Here is a 13,268-nt window from a genome sequence, read left to right as displayed (position 1 = left end):
GAGTCTATATTAGGCCTCATGCACACAGCCGTGTCCGTGTTTCAGTCCGCACACCACAGAAACACAAAATACAGATACCGTCCGGGTGCGTTCTGTATTTTTCTCACTCCCATCACTAGAAATGACTATTATCACGTGTGCATGGCTCCATAGAAGTGAATAGGTCAATGTAAAAAAATACAGATAGCACATGGATGGAAAATACGGTTGTGTGCATGAAGTCTTACACTTGTCTAAAAAAAACGTAAAAGTAATTTCACTGTGACTTTAGTTTCTTCATCCACCTCACCACTTGCTCCTCAGAGGTTGGAGAGGAATACACATTTCCAAATTAGTATTGACGCTGAGCCGTTTCCAAAACTGAAAATGGGCATAGTGAATTAATCATTATCCTTGTATCTACAAAGAGCTGGCACACTGTGAGGATTGGCACATGGCTGTATGTTACGTTGCACTGGAGTTGTGTTGACCTCTATGATAAGGAAGGTCTCAAAGTCCTAACACAGTACAGCTGACGGCATGACCCGGGAATCTCAGAACAGTCCAATCGCGTCACACACATTTATAATGTAATTAAAATATTGCAAGAGAATCGATGTACAGTGTGTATATATATATATATGTACAGCAGGCTGGTTTTCCAGCCTGCATTTGTGGGAGGGGCATAGGGTACTTAACCTTCCCTCGCTGCTCCGTCAGACGCCGGCATCGCGTGGTGCGCATTCTCGTGTTCGGTGACGTCATCCGGGTGCGACTTCCGGTTTCCGGCCTTCCCTGTGCAGACGAGCAGCGGCGGCGTCCTTCATCTCCTCTGGTAAGCTACTTGGGCCCAGTTCCGTACTGCCGCCCGTCGGTACGCCCGGCCGGCCGGCCCCAGTCTCATGACCCCCTCCCCCTCCGTTTCACCTCGCTCACCGGAGGGCCCGCTTCTTCAAACATTTTGTTCCTCATCACTGCGCGGTACACCCATCCTGCAACCCCCTGCTGTTTTTCCGCCCGGCCCCTCCCACGTCCGGCACCCTCGTCAGGCTCGAGTGCGCCATCCTCGGTTCAAATGGCCACCGCAGCCGGGCGTCGGGGGGGCCGCGGGCAGCAGCGGGGGTTTTGTCGCCGTCCCCGCAGCAGGGCCTGTCCTAGCAACCAGCAGAAACTGGTGTCATGTTGCATTTTCCCATCATGAATTGCTTGTTGCACATGACGCAATCTGACCTGGCGGCAGCATGCTGCGGGAACGCGCACCGGCAACACCAGCTCCTCCTCCTGGCCCGGGGCGGCCTACAGGGGGCGCTGTGCGGTCCAACACGGCACAAGGGACTGTGGAAACAGGCGCCTATTGCTTCCACCCTGCACGTTTTTCAATTTGCACACCTTTGCCAGGAACAACTTCCCTGACGGGCCAGGCAGTCTCCGGCAGGGTCAGTGACCACCAGAGCACGCCATCACTCCTCAGAGGTGCACCCCGGTTTCCGGTGTCGGAGCTGTGGTAGGGGGAGCTTGCCCAGGACGGTCCAGCAGGGCAAGTCAGGCCCCCCTTCCTGGCTCCTGGCACGCTGCATGGCACAGGCGTGTTTTTTTCACCCTCACCAGCCCCCCCCCACCCGTCCATTGCTCCTGGCAAAAAAAAAAAAAAAAGTTTTCTGTCACCCTGTTCCGTCAAGGTCCTCTTTACGTCCTGTCACCTGATCCGTTCAGGTTCTCTTCATGTCCTGTCACCTGATTCGTTCAGGTTCTCTTCATGTCCTGTCACCTGATTCGTTCAGGTTCTCTTCATGTCCTGTCACCTGATTCGTTCAGGTTCTCTTCGTGTCCTGTCACCTGATTCGTTCAGGTTCTCTTCGTGTCCTGTCACCTGATTCGTTCAGGTTCTCTTCGTGTCCTGTCACCTGATCCGTTCAGGGTCTCTTCGTGTTCTGTCACCTGATCCGGTCGGGTTCTCTTCAGGTCCGGTCACCTGAGCCATTCAGGTTCACCTCGTTGTCCCGCCTCCAGATACGTTCTTGTTCTCTCTCGTGTCCTGTCTCCATGTTTCTCAGGTTCTGTTCGGGTCCTGTCACCTGATACGTTCAGGTTCGTTTCGTGTCCTGTCACCTGATGCGTTCAGGTTCGTTTCGTGTCCTGCCACCTGACACGTTCAGGTTCGTTTCGTGTCCTGCCACCTGACACGTTCAGGTTCGTTTCGTGTCCTGCCACCTGACACGTTCAGGTTCGTTTCGTGTCCTGCCACCTGACACGTTCAGGTTCGTTTCGTGTCCTGCCACCTGACACGTTCAGGTTCGTTTCATGTCCTGCCGCCTGTCACGTTCAGGTCCGTTCGTGCCTTCTCACCTGACACTTCAGGTTCATTTCATGTCCTGTCACCTTTTGAGGTTCAGTTTTTCTCGTGTCCTGTCACCTGTTTTTCCAGCTTCCTCTTCATGTTCTGTTACCCTTCATGTCCGGGCGCCCGATACGGTCAGATTTCGTCATGTCCCCTTGCTTGTTAGGCTCAGTTTTGTCTCCTTCACGATCCGCACGGATGTTCAGGGCCGGTCGCCTGACTCTCCCACTGTCACTCAATGTTGTTCAGTCGTCCCGTCAGGTCCTTCACCTGTCCTTGTCCATCCTGGTCAACTCCCTCTCCACTGTCCTGTCACGCTTTTTCGGCTTCAACCTGCCATCACGGTCAGTTCAGGCTCTTCACCTCTCTCACTTGGGTCCCGTTGGCTCTCCGTCGCCGTCATGCGCGGGTCATGTCGCCTCGCTGGCGGCCACCATGGTAAAATTCCACGTTGACACCCAGCCGAGGCCTCGTCACCAGGGGCATCTCGGCTTTCGGTCTCGTTTTTCGGGACCCAGCAACCAGCTCCCGGGATACCCCGGGGTCTCCAGTCCGATTTTTCGGCACAATCCATCACTCTCGTTAACTCCTGGCCCGCTCAGGTTGTCATTTTTCTTCCCTCATGCAGGTCTCGTTCTTCCTGATCATCATCTGCGTAAGTTCCGTTTTCAGAAATGTTGTTCGGCGTACCTCTTCACGCAGGTACCTGTTAAATTCTGCCTCACTTACACGTCCCAGGTTGCGGTTGCGAGGTCTCACCCTCTTCGTGAATTTTCCCGGGCTTGTGATTGCTCCCAGGTCCCCCTTTTTTCCACCCCAATTCCTCTTGACTCCAGGTAAGAAAAAAAAAAAAATAATAATAATAATAATTTTCCGTGGGGTTATTTGCATGGGTTTTGTCATTTCAATTGAGATCCTCCCAACAGGGTCCAGCTCTAACGAGGGCCATCCTTCCCGATACCATGTCCCACGTGTCTGACATTGAAGACTCGATGTCTATCCCGGAGTCGGCAATCTCCGAGGCAGCCAGCCGTGCTTCATACAGGCACTGGACCATCCCCAAGTTGATCACCGAACTCAAAAAGAAGGGGATCCGTTACTCCGCATCAGCTCGAAAGGCAGAGCTATACCGCCTGCTCTTTCCTGAAACGCCCAGGGCCCTTGAACCACCCAGAACTTCCGAAGACCTGGTCTCCATGTCGACCATCCAGCTATCATTGACCCAGCTCCACGCAACCATAAACAATCTGGCATCCTCGATTTCGGACATCGACGCACGACTCCAGGTCATCGAGAACAAGGATTCCGCATCTCCTCCCCCGGCGGAGCCCGAAGCCATTCCTTCCACTTCCCGGACCAACCCACCAGGTACAAGTCTTGGCACTCCCGACATCGCCCCCGCTTTCTTTGTACCAGAGAATATCAGGCGGGATATCCTAGCAGGAAAGGACATCAACTTGGCCGCTATCCTGATCTCGACCCATGACACAGTCGAAAATCGGACAATTGCCTGCGGAGACGTATCGGTGGTGCTGAGATCTAAAGACGTCCGACTTAACAGGAAACTCACCATTCCCGAGTTCATGCTGACCTTCAGTCTGTACCGTGACATCGTGTGCTCCGTTCATCCCCATCGCAGGGAAGAATTAGATACCTACCTATACCGGATCACCGAGCTAGGTTACAAGTACGGCGGGTCTGCTTTCTACGAGTATCACCGGTCGTTTTCCGCAAAAGCTGCAGCAGCGTTCCTCCAGTACCAGCATGTCACCAACTGGGCCGTCCTGGATATGGAACTCTTTTGCAGGCATTTTGCCGGCCAGAAAGCCCCGGCTTGTGCCAGCTGCCAGTCTGTCCTCCATGCTTCCGACTGGTGCCCCCACATCTCCAATCCAACTTCTGCCAGACCAACGACCAGCTCCAGTGCGCCAAGGTCCAACCCCCTTACGGACAAACTCGGGCGACCTATCACCTTTTTAGGGAAGAACCAAGTTTGCAACAATTTTAATCTGGGGTTCTGCAGTTATGACAAATGTAAAGCATTACACATCTGCTCTATTTGCTTTAGGGCCCATCCGCAGTCCTCCTGTTCCCAGCGCACGGCCAAGCGCTCATGACTAGGCGGGGTCAACATTGACCTATTACTCTCCCTCCTCCAACGGCACCACGATCCCAGTTTCGTCCTGTTCCTCAAGCAGGGTTTCTCCGAAGGTTTCCACACAGGGTTAGTCACCCTCCCACAGGTCACCCATGAATGCCCCAACCTTCTGTCTTCTCTCACGGACCCCGTGGCAGTGGACGAGTTGTTGGAGGCCGAATTGCAGAAGGGCTTCATGATCGGGCCGTTCGCTCAGTCTCCCTTCCTGGTGTATCGGGTCAGCCCCATAGGTCTGGTCACCAAAAAAACCTCAAATAAAAAGAGATTAATATACGACCTGTCTGCTCCTCATGCATCCAGCACCCCCAGCCTAAATTCCCTGGTCCCTTCAGACGAATTTTCAATGCAATACTCCTCCTTGGATGAGGCCATAGAGCTCATCTTACAGGTCGGGGCAGGAGCCTGGTTGTCAAAGGCTGACATTTCTGATGCCTTCAAGCTGCTGCCAATCCTGCCTCACCTGTGGAGGTTCTATGGCATCAAATGGAGGGGTAAGTATTATTTCGCCACCCGCTTGACGTTCGGGTCAAAGAGCAGCCCCTGGCTCTTTGACCAGTTCGCCCAAGCTCTCCACTGGATCCTGGTGAATCACGTCCACTGTCCAAGGGTGATCCATTACTTGGATGATTTCTTGCTCATCGAGCAGGCGGTGCACGCCCCGGACAGGCGGGACAGCCTACTCGATCTGTTCAGCCGCCTGAACGTCCCCGTGGCTTCGGCAAAGGTCGAGGGACCGTCCAGGGTGATCACCTTCCTAGGAATCACCCTGGACACCGTCAAGATGGAGGCCAGCCTTCCCCTGGACAAATTAGTCAGACTCAGGGACTCTGTGGCCAGGCTCGTGGGTACCCGCACGGTGTCAAAATTGGAGCTCCAATCTTTGTTGGGGTCCTTCAATTTTGCCGCCAGGATCATGCCCCAGGGCAGATCCTTCACCTCTGGCCTGCTCAGACTCCTCCCAACAGCCTCGGATCAGCATGCCCTCGTCCACCTCGGACGCGATGCGTTGGCGGACCTGGCCATGTGGTCAGTCTTTTTGTCCAGCTGGAATGGCATCTCCCTCTTTGTTCCTCAGTGGAACGATGCCTCCCCCTTGGTGTTTTCTGACGCTGCTGCTTCCCTCGGTTTCGGAGCCATCTGCGGGGACCAATGGTTTGCGGGTCCTTGGCCCACGCAGGTCTCTTCTGACCAGGAGGCTGCCAAGTCCTCCCCCTTACTCGAGGTATACCCCATCGTAGCGGCTGCTCACGTCTGGGGGCAGTCATGGAGGGACAAGCCGGTGTGCTGCATGACAGACAACCAAGCAGTGGTCGACATCCTCGCCAGGGGCAGATCCAGCTCCCCCAAGGTCATGCGTCTAGTTCGCAAGCTCACCTGGCTGTCCTTACAACACAACTTCCGTATCATCTGCAGGCACATCGAAGGCAAGAAAAACACCGCAGCCGATGCCCTGTCCCGCCTAAACTTTAGTTTGTTTTTTCAGATCATGCCGGGAGCACGGAAAGTCGGGATCACCCCCCCGGGGTTCGAAGACTTGATAATGGACTAGATAAGTACGTCTCCGCAGCCCATGGTCTCATCCGCAGGTCACTCTCAGCCAACACTGCCTGGAACTATTTGACGGGGTGGAACACCTTCAGACGGTTCTCACTTCTTCACCCCAGGGGGGACAGGGACAAAGTCTCCTTCGTCCTGGCCTTCCTGGCTTACTGCCACAAGGAGCTACGACTATCCCACAATACCATCAGACTCTACCTGGCAGGGATCCAGCATCACCACATGGTCAGTCACCCCAGTCACTCCTCCTTTTTTTCCTCGCAGGCGGTTAAGGCGGTCCTGAGGGGCATCCAGAAGCTCTCTCCTCCATCCGCTCCCACCAGGCAACCGGTCACAGGGGACATTTTCCAAAAAATTTCGGCCGCCCTAGATGGTAGTCCCTTTCAAAAGCCTGGTCCTCAAAGCTGCCCTCTATCTCAGCTTCTACGGGTTCCTCAGGCCTGGGGAGTTCTGCTGCACCTCGGCACGGAACTTAGGGCCAGCAATCGGTCAGCTCCACCGCAGTCTCGACCATTTCATTTTCTTCCTTCCTTCCTCCAAGACCTCCCAAGTCGGTCCGCCAGTGCAGATCGAGTATTTTAATTCATTCAACCCTTGGTGTCCCGTGACCGTTTTCAACCAGCTGCTCTCCGCTCTACGTGACAGAACTCCTGACAGCCCCTTACTGCCTTTTCCCGTGCTCTCACTGACTTCTGCGCAGTTCATCAAACACATCCGCTCCTTAGCCTCGGGGCTAGGTTTTCACGCGGCCTCAATATCCGGGCACTCTTTCCGAATCGGAGCCGCATCCGCTGCTTCCAAACACGGCGTGCCCGCTCACGTCATACGGAAGATGGGACGGTGGCAGTCTTCGTGCTTTTCCCGTTACGTCCCCCATCCACGGGCCGAGATCGCCAGGGCCTTCTCCAGTCTGGTTCTGTAAATTCTCCTCCAATAAACTGCCTAAATTCCTGTTTTGCCCCCTTTTTCTGGCTCACCCGCGTTACATGGCTAAAGGCACACCACTAGCCAAGTTAGGTTCCATCTCCAGTTCTCCACCTTCGGCCAGCGCTCCCCCGGAGCCTTGACCACAAGTACAGCAGGCTGTTTTCCAGCCTGCATTTGTGGGAGGGGCATAGGGTACTTAACCTTCCCTCGCTGCTCCGTCAGACGCCGGCATCGCGTGGTGCCCCACCCTACCCTCCCTCATCTCCAGTCTTGCTCCAAGCTCAGACTCCCTGGGTTAGCCCCCTTTTTCTGGCTCACCCGCGTTACATGGCTAAAGGCACACCACTAGCCAAGTTAGGTTCCATCTCCAGTTCTCCACCTTCGGCCAGCGCTCCCCCGGAGCCTTGACCACAAATATATATATATATAAAAATATATATACACATATATACACTAGCTGAAGGACCCGGCTTCGCACAGGTATATTTCATCTAGTTAATTTAATGTTTGTGTGTGTTGTTAAAAGATATCAACAGTATCCCCCATAACAGTGACCTCTACAGCACCCCGTCCCCTTAACAGTAACCTCCACAGCCCCCCCACCCCTTAACACTGACCCTCCGACAGTGCCCCGTCCCTTAAAATTGGACCTCCTCAGCAGCCCACCCCCTTAACTTTGACCTTTACAGCAGCCTTCCCCTTTAACAGTGAGTTTTACAGCACACCACCCCCTTGAGAGTGACCTCCACAGGGGCGAGCCCCCTTAACAGTGGCCTTTACAGCAATCTGCCCCCTGAACACTGACCTCTATAGCAGACGGTCCCCTTAAAGGGGTTGTCCAGGTTCAGAGCTGAACCTGGACATCCTCCATTTTCACCCCGGCAGCCCCCCTGACATGAGCATCGGAGCAGTTCATGCTCCGATGCTCTCCTTTGCCCTGCGCTAAATCGCGCAGGGCAAAGGCATTTTTCTGAGTTCCGGTGACGTACCGGGGCTCTCTATGGGGCTGACAGGAACCCCGGTGACGTCACCGGCACTGATGGGCGGGATTTGGCTCTGCCCTAGCCAGTAAAACGGCTAGGGCAGAGCTAAAGCCCGCCCCTCAGAGCCGGTGACGTCACCGAACACACTGCTGGGCGGAAGTTACCGCCCGGCAGTGTGTTATTGTAAACACAAGAGCCTGTGCCCTGCGCGATCTAGCGCAGGGCACGGGAGCGCATCGGAGCATGAGATGCTCCGATGCTAGGCTCAGGAGGGCTGCAGGGGTGAAAATAAGGGTATGTCCGGGTTCAGCTCTGAACCCGGACAACCCCTTTAACTGTGACCTCCACAGCAGCCTGCCCCTAGGGTGGTCAGAGGTCCAGTTTTAGGCCGGACAGTCCGGCTTTCAGACTCCCTGTCCTCCGTCTGGTGCAGGGCCTGGACGGACACAAGGATGTCCTTTTTAACAGCTCACTCTCAGACAGCAGCACTGTGCTGCCTGAGTGTGAGCTGCAGGGAGAAAGTCACCGAGCCTCCCACCCCTGCAGCTGACAGAAGTTGATTTTTACCTTCATTTTTTCAATCCCCGTCGGCTGAGGAGTGGTGGCGTAGCCTAACTGGGTCAGGGGTGGGGCTTAGCTGGACCTGGGGGCGGGATTTTTAAGTTCGTCTTTTGAGGGTGGACACATTGTGGCAGGGGGCGTGTCTGGGCTGCTTCCTGCAAGAGTGACGCCCCTCTGGGCACCTTACTGGCTCATTTGCATACCAAATAAACTGGATTTTCAGAGGATAAAAACATCTATTGCTCGAACAAAGGCACATCTTGAAATAAGGTACTAAGTGCTATTAGGCCATGGCTTTACTTCAATAGCAATTATCCTGGTGACAGATGCTCCTTTAAAGCTCACCTATAGAAGTGAAGAAAAATGGCTGGGTTGTTATGGAAACCTGGAGTAAAACTGTATGTGGAGACTAACGGCCTGCGAGCTTCTATTGGCTGATACGGATCATGTGACCAAGCTTCTATTGGCTAATGAATTTTTGGGGAATATCTCAGGAACGGTACGTCCTAGAGGGCTGAGACCTGGTGTAAAACCTTCCCGGACACCTGATGTACCTGTGTGCCAAATTTTGTGATTGTAAATGCGACGGTGCGGATTCTTTTAGCAGACATACACACACACACACACACACACACACATACTCAGCTTTATATATTTTATATATATACAGTACAGACCAAAAGTTTGGACACACCTTCTCATTCAAAGAGTTTTCTTTATTTTCATGACTATGAAAATTGTAGATTCACACTGAAGGCATCAAAACTATGAATTAACACATGTGGAATTATATACATAACAAAAAAGTGTGAAACAACTGAAAATATGTCATATTCTAGGTTCTTCAAAGTAGCCACCTTTTGCTTTGATTACTGCTTTGCACACTCTTGGCATTCTCTTGATGAGCTTCAAGAGGTAGTCACCTGAAATGGTCTTCCAACAGTCTTGAAGGAGTTCCCAGAGATGCTTAGCACTTGTTGGCCCGTTTGCCTTCACTCTGCGGTCCAACTCACCCCAAACCATCTCGATTGGGTTCAGGTCCGGTAACTGTGGAGGCCAGGTCATCTGGCGCAGCACCCCATCACTCTCCTTCCTGGTCAAATAGCCCTTACACAGCCTGGAGGTGTGTTTGGGGTCACTGTCCTGTTGAAAAATAAATGATGGTCCAACTAAACGCAAACCGGATAGAATAGCATACCGCTGCAAGATGCTGTGGTTGCCATGCTGGTTCAGTATGCCTTAAATTTTGAATAAATCCCCAACAGTGTCACCAGCAAAGCACCCCCACACCATCACACCTCCTCCTCCATGCTTCACGGTGGGAACCAGGGATGTAGAGTCCATCCGTTCACCTTTTCTGCGTCGCACAAAGACACGGTGGTTGGAACCAAAGATCTCAAATTTGGACTCATCAGACCAAAGCACAGATTTCCACTGGTCTAATGTCCATTCCTTGTGTTCTTTAGCCCAAACATTTCCCAGAAGGAGCTGTTGGAATGGAATGAAATGTGTGAATGTAATGATAATATACTGTATGTAAGTGGTTACAATAGTAGAGCTAAAGGCTCTAGGACCCTGTTGTGCCGCCTTTAGCTTGGATATAAGATAAGATACGGTTGGGCATGGAGGCATACACGTTTTACATGGTATCCGGAGGCACATTTGCCCACAGACGTTCCATCAGGAACTGTAGATCCTGCACATTTGTAGGTTGCTGAAGCTGGTGTCCCAGAAATGCTCGATTGGTGATAAATCTGGTGACCAAGGAAGTGCTGCAATCTAAGGGTCCATTCACACGTCTGTGTGTGTTTTGTGGATCCGCAAAATACGGACATCGGCGATGTGCGTTCCCCATTTTGCGGCCCGCACATTGCCGGCACTTAATAGAAAATGCCTATTCTTGTCCGCAATTGCAGACAAGAATAGGACATGTTCTATTTTTTTTCGGGATCGAATTGCGGACCCGGAAGTGCGGGTCCGCAATTCCGGATCCGGGCAGCACATCGTGCTGCCCCATAGAAATGAATGGGTCCGCAATTCCGTTCCGCAAAATGCAGAACTAAATTGTGGACGTGTGAATGGACCCTTAAGGAGACCTTCTTGGGAAACACTTGCTGTGTGTGGGCGAGCATTATCCTGCTGAAAGATGCCAGTTGGAAGCCCTGCCATGAGAGACAACACATGGCATGTCCTGCACATATCACTGAGCCGCTGGTGTCCCTCATATCACTCCTAGGGGTGACCCACTGTCGTATACGATGGCTTCTCAGATCAGCACACCAGCAGTTGGGGTAGTGTGTCAAACCACAGCAAAAGCAGGATTGAAGTGCCCACCATGAGGCCTAGATAATAAAACCTGACCGTTGTGGGATCCCAAACAGAAGCTGGATTCATTTCTAAAGACCATACAGTTTGTAGCAGTCCAGGTTTCTCCTTTACGACACTACTGCTAACAAAGGCAGCGGTGGCTGGCTGTCAATGACCCCAAATGTCCTTTTGTTAAGCTGCAGGAAATGGTCTGGCCAGAGAAAGGGGTGTATAATGTTGGTCCAACTGTGTCTGGATTGTGGACAATGAAACTGTGGGAGCTGCTCGTGCTTATCCGCGGATTGAATGATTTTCTCTAGCAGTGGTTTCTCTGGGCTGTCTAGAGCCTGTTTGCCGTGGGTGCATGTCGTCATGTAACCTCTGTTGGTGGGGAATTCATTGAAACTGGCATTCTGCTTCTCTCAGTCCAATAATGCGGTCCCTCTCAAAGTCTGTCAACTGGGCAAAATGTCTTCTAGTCCATCACTTTATGGTCCCAGAGGTCAGATCCCCACCCATCCCTTCCTAGGGATATGCCATCATTTTATAGTCCCCACCAATCCTAAGAATAAGGGGATTCAGCACTGGTTTACCCTATAGCTATGCCATCACTTTATGGTCCCAGAGATCCCCAACCGATTGTGAGAATAAAGACGATGCAGTGCTGGTGTAACCTAGCCATATGCTATCAATTCATCAGATAAGAAAACCCCTTGACCCCTTCACCAGCATAACCCCTTACCATACGGCTTGTTAGGACATATGGATGTCGTGAAGTCAGCTCTACTGTTTCACTTCTAGGCATTGTTCTTTAGAGGTATCATTTATTCATGAGTCCTGCCCATTGCAATCACCCTTAGGATTGTATGATATAACAGACAGCTTCGCATAGGATATAGAAGAGTAGTGTTACAGGCCAGATGAGACACGACACACAACAGCATTATAGCCAGGGGTGGGATTAAAATTTTTAACAACAGGTTCCCTACTCAACGGCAGATACGCGGCATCACGACACATGTTTGCATATACATACACCATATATATGCAACACACATAAATACACCATATATACACTACACACACATACCACAAAACTTTTGAAAAGCCTAAGGAACTAAAATATCAGTGTCACACAAAGTGTTTTTCACAGAGCTGGCCCACACCTCTTATACACATTTGTACCTAGCACTAAATACATATTTGCAGACATATTATATTCTGTGCTATCCAGAAAACAGCGCCACATACCTCTTACATCCAGTGACTTCTCCTCTGATGCAGACCTTCTCTTTCTTCATCTTCTCCTTTGAAAGCAGACCACCATGATGATTTTTCACCCATCTCTCGTCTCTGCAGTTTGACAAAAGACATCTTAGGTTCCTACTTTTCCATCCTCCTCCTACCTTCTTAACAACTCACCTGCCACCTTCAATAATAAAAATGTGTACTAGTTTAAAAATGCTCCCGTTCTGTGTGCCAGTACAAAAAAAATCCCTCAGTGCCCCCAGTTGAGCTAATGTCCCCATAGTGCCCTATAATGTGTGCAAGTATAAAACACCCCTATATAATGCCCCTGGTAAATGCCCACATAGTGCTCCTCTCCTCTTCCTCATAGTGCCCCCATAAAGTGGCAGTATAATATTCCCCCATAGTGTCACCCAGAATGTGCCAGTATAAATGCCCCTTCTTAGAGCCCCCATATTGTGCCTATATAATATGCCCCCATAGTGTTCTTCACCCCTCCAACACCATAGTGTCCCCATAATGTGCCAGTATAAGATGCCCCCACAGTGTCCCCCATGATGTGCCAGTATAGCCCCATAGTGTCCCCCATGTGCCAGCAATGCCCCCAGTAGATACCTCCATAGTGTCCCCCATGTTCCAGCAATGCCCCCAGTAGATGCCACCATGTGCCAGCAATGTATGTCCCCAGTAGATGCCCCCATAGTGTCCCCAAGGATGTGCCAGCAATGCCCCAGTAGATACTTCCATAGTGTCCCCCATCTGCCAGCCATGCCCCCAGTAGATACCCCCATAGTGTCCCCATGATGTGCCAGTAATGCCCCCATAGTGCCCCCCATGATGTGCCAGTAATACCCCCATAGTATCACCCATGTGCCAGCAATGCCCCCCATAGTGCCCCCCATATACCAGCAATGCCCCAATAGATGCCCCCATAGTTCCCCATGTGCCAGCAATGCCCCCATAGTGTCCCCATGTGCCAGCAAGGTCCCCAGTAGATGTCCCCCATAGTGTCCCCAAAAATGTGCCAGTAGATGCCACCATAGAGTCCCCCATGTGCCAGCAATGCCCCAGTAGATACCCCCAGTGTCCCCCATGTGCCAGCTATGCCCCCAGTAGATACCCCCAAAGTGTCCCCCATGATGTGCCAGTAATGCCCCCATAGTGTCCCCCATGATGTGCCAGTAATGCCCCCATAGTGTCCCCCATGTGC

This window comes from Bufo gargarizans, chromosome 2 (assembly GCF_014858855.1).
Source record: "Bufo gargarizans isolate SCDJY-AF-19 chromosome 2, ASM1485885v1, whole genome shotgun sequence".
Classification (NCBI taxonomy): Eukaryota; Metazoa; Chordata; class Amphibia; order Anura; family Bufonidae; genus Bufo; species Bufo gargarizans.
The sequence above is the reverse complement of the archived record's forward strand: the minus strand, read 5'-3'. Positions refer to the sequence as shown.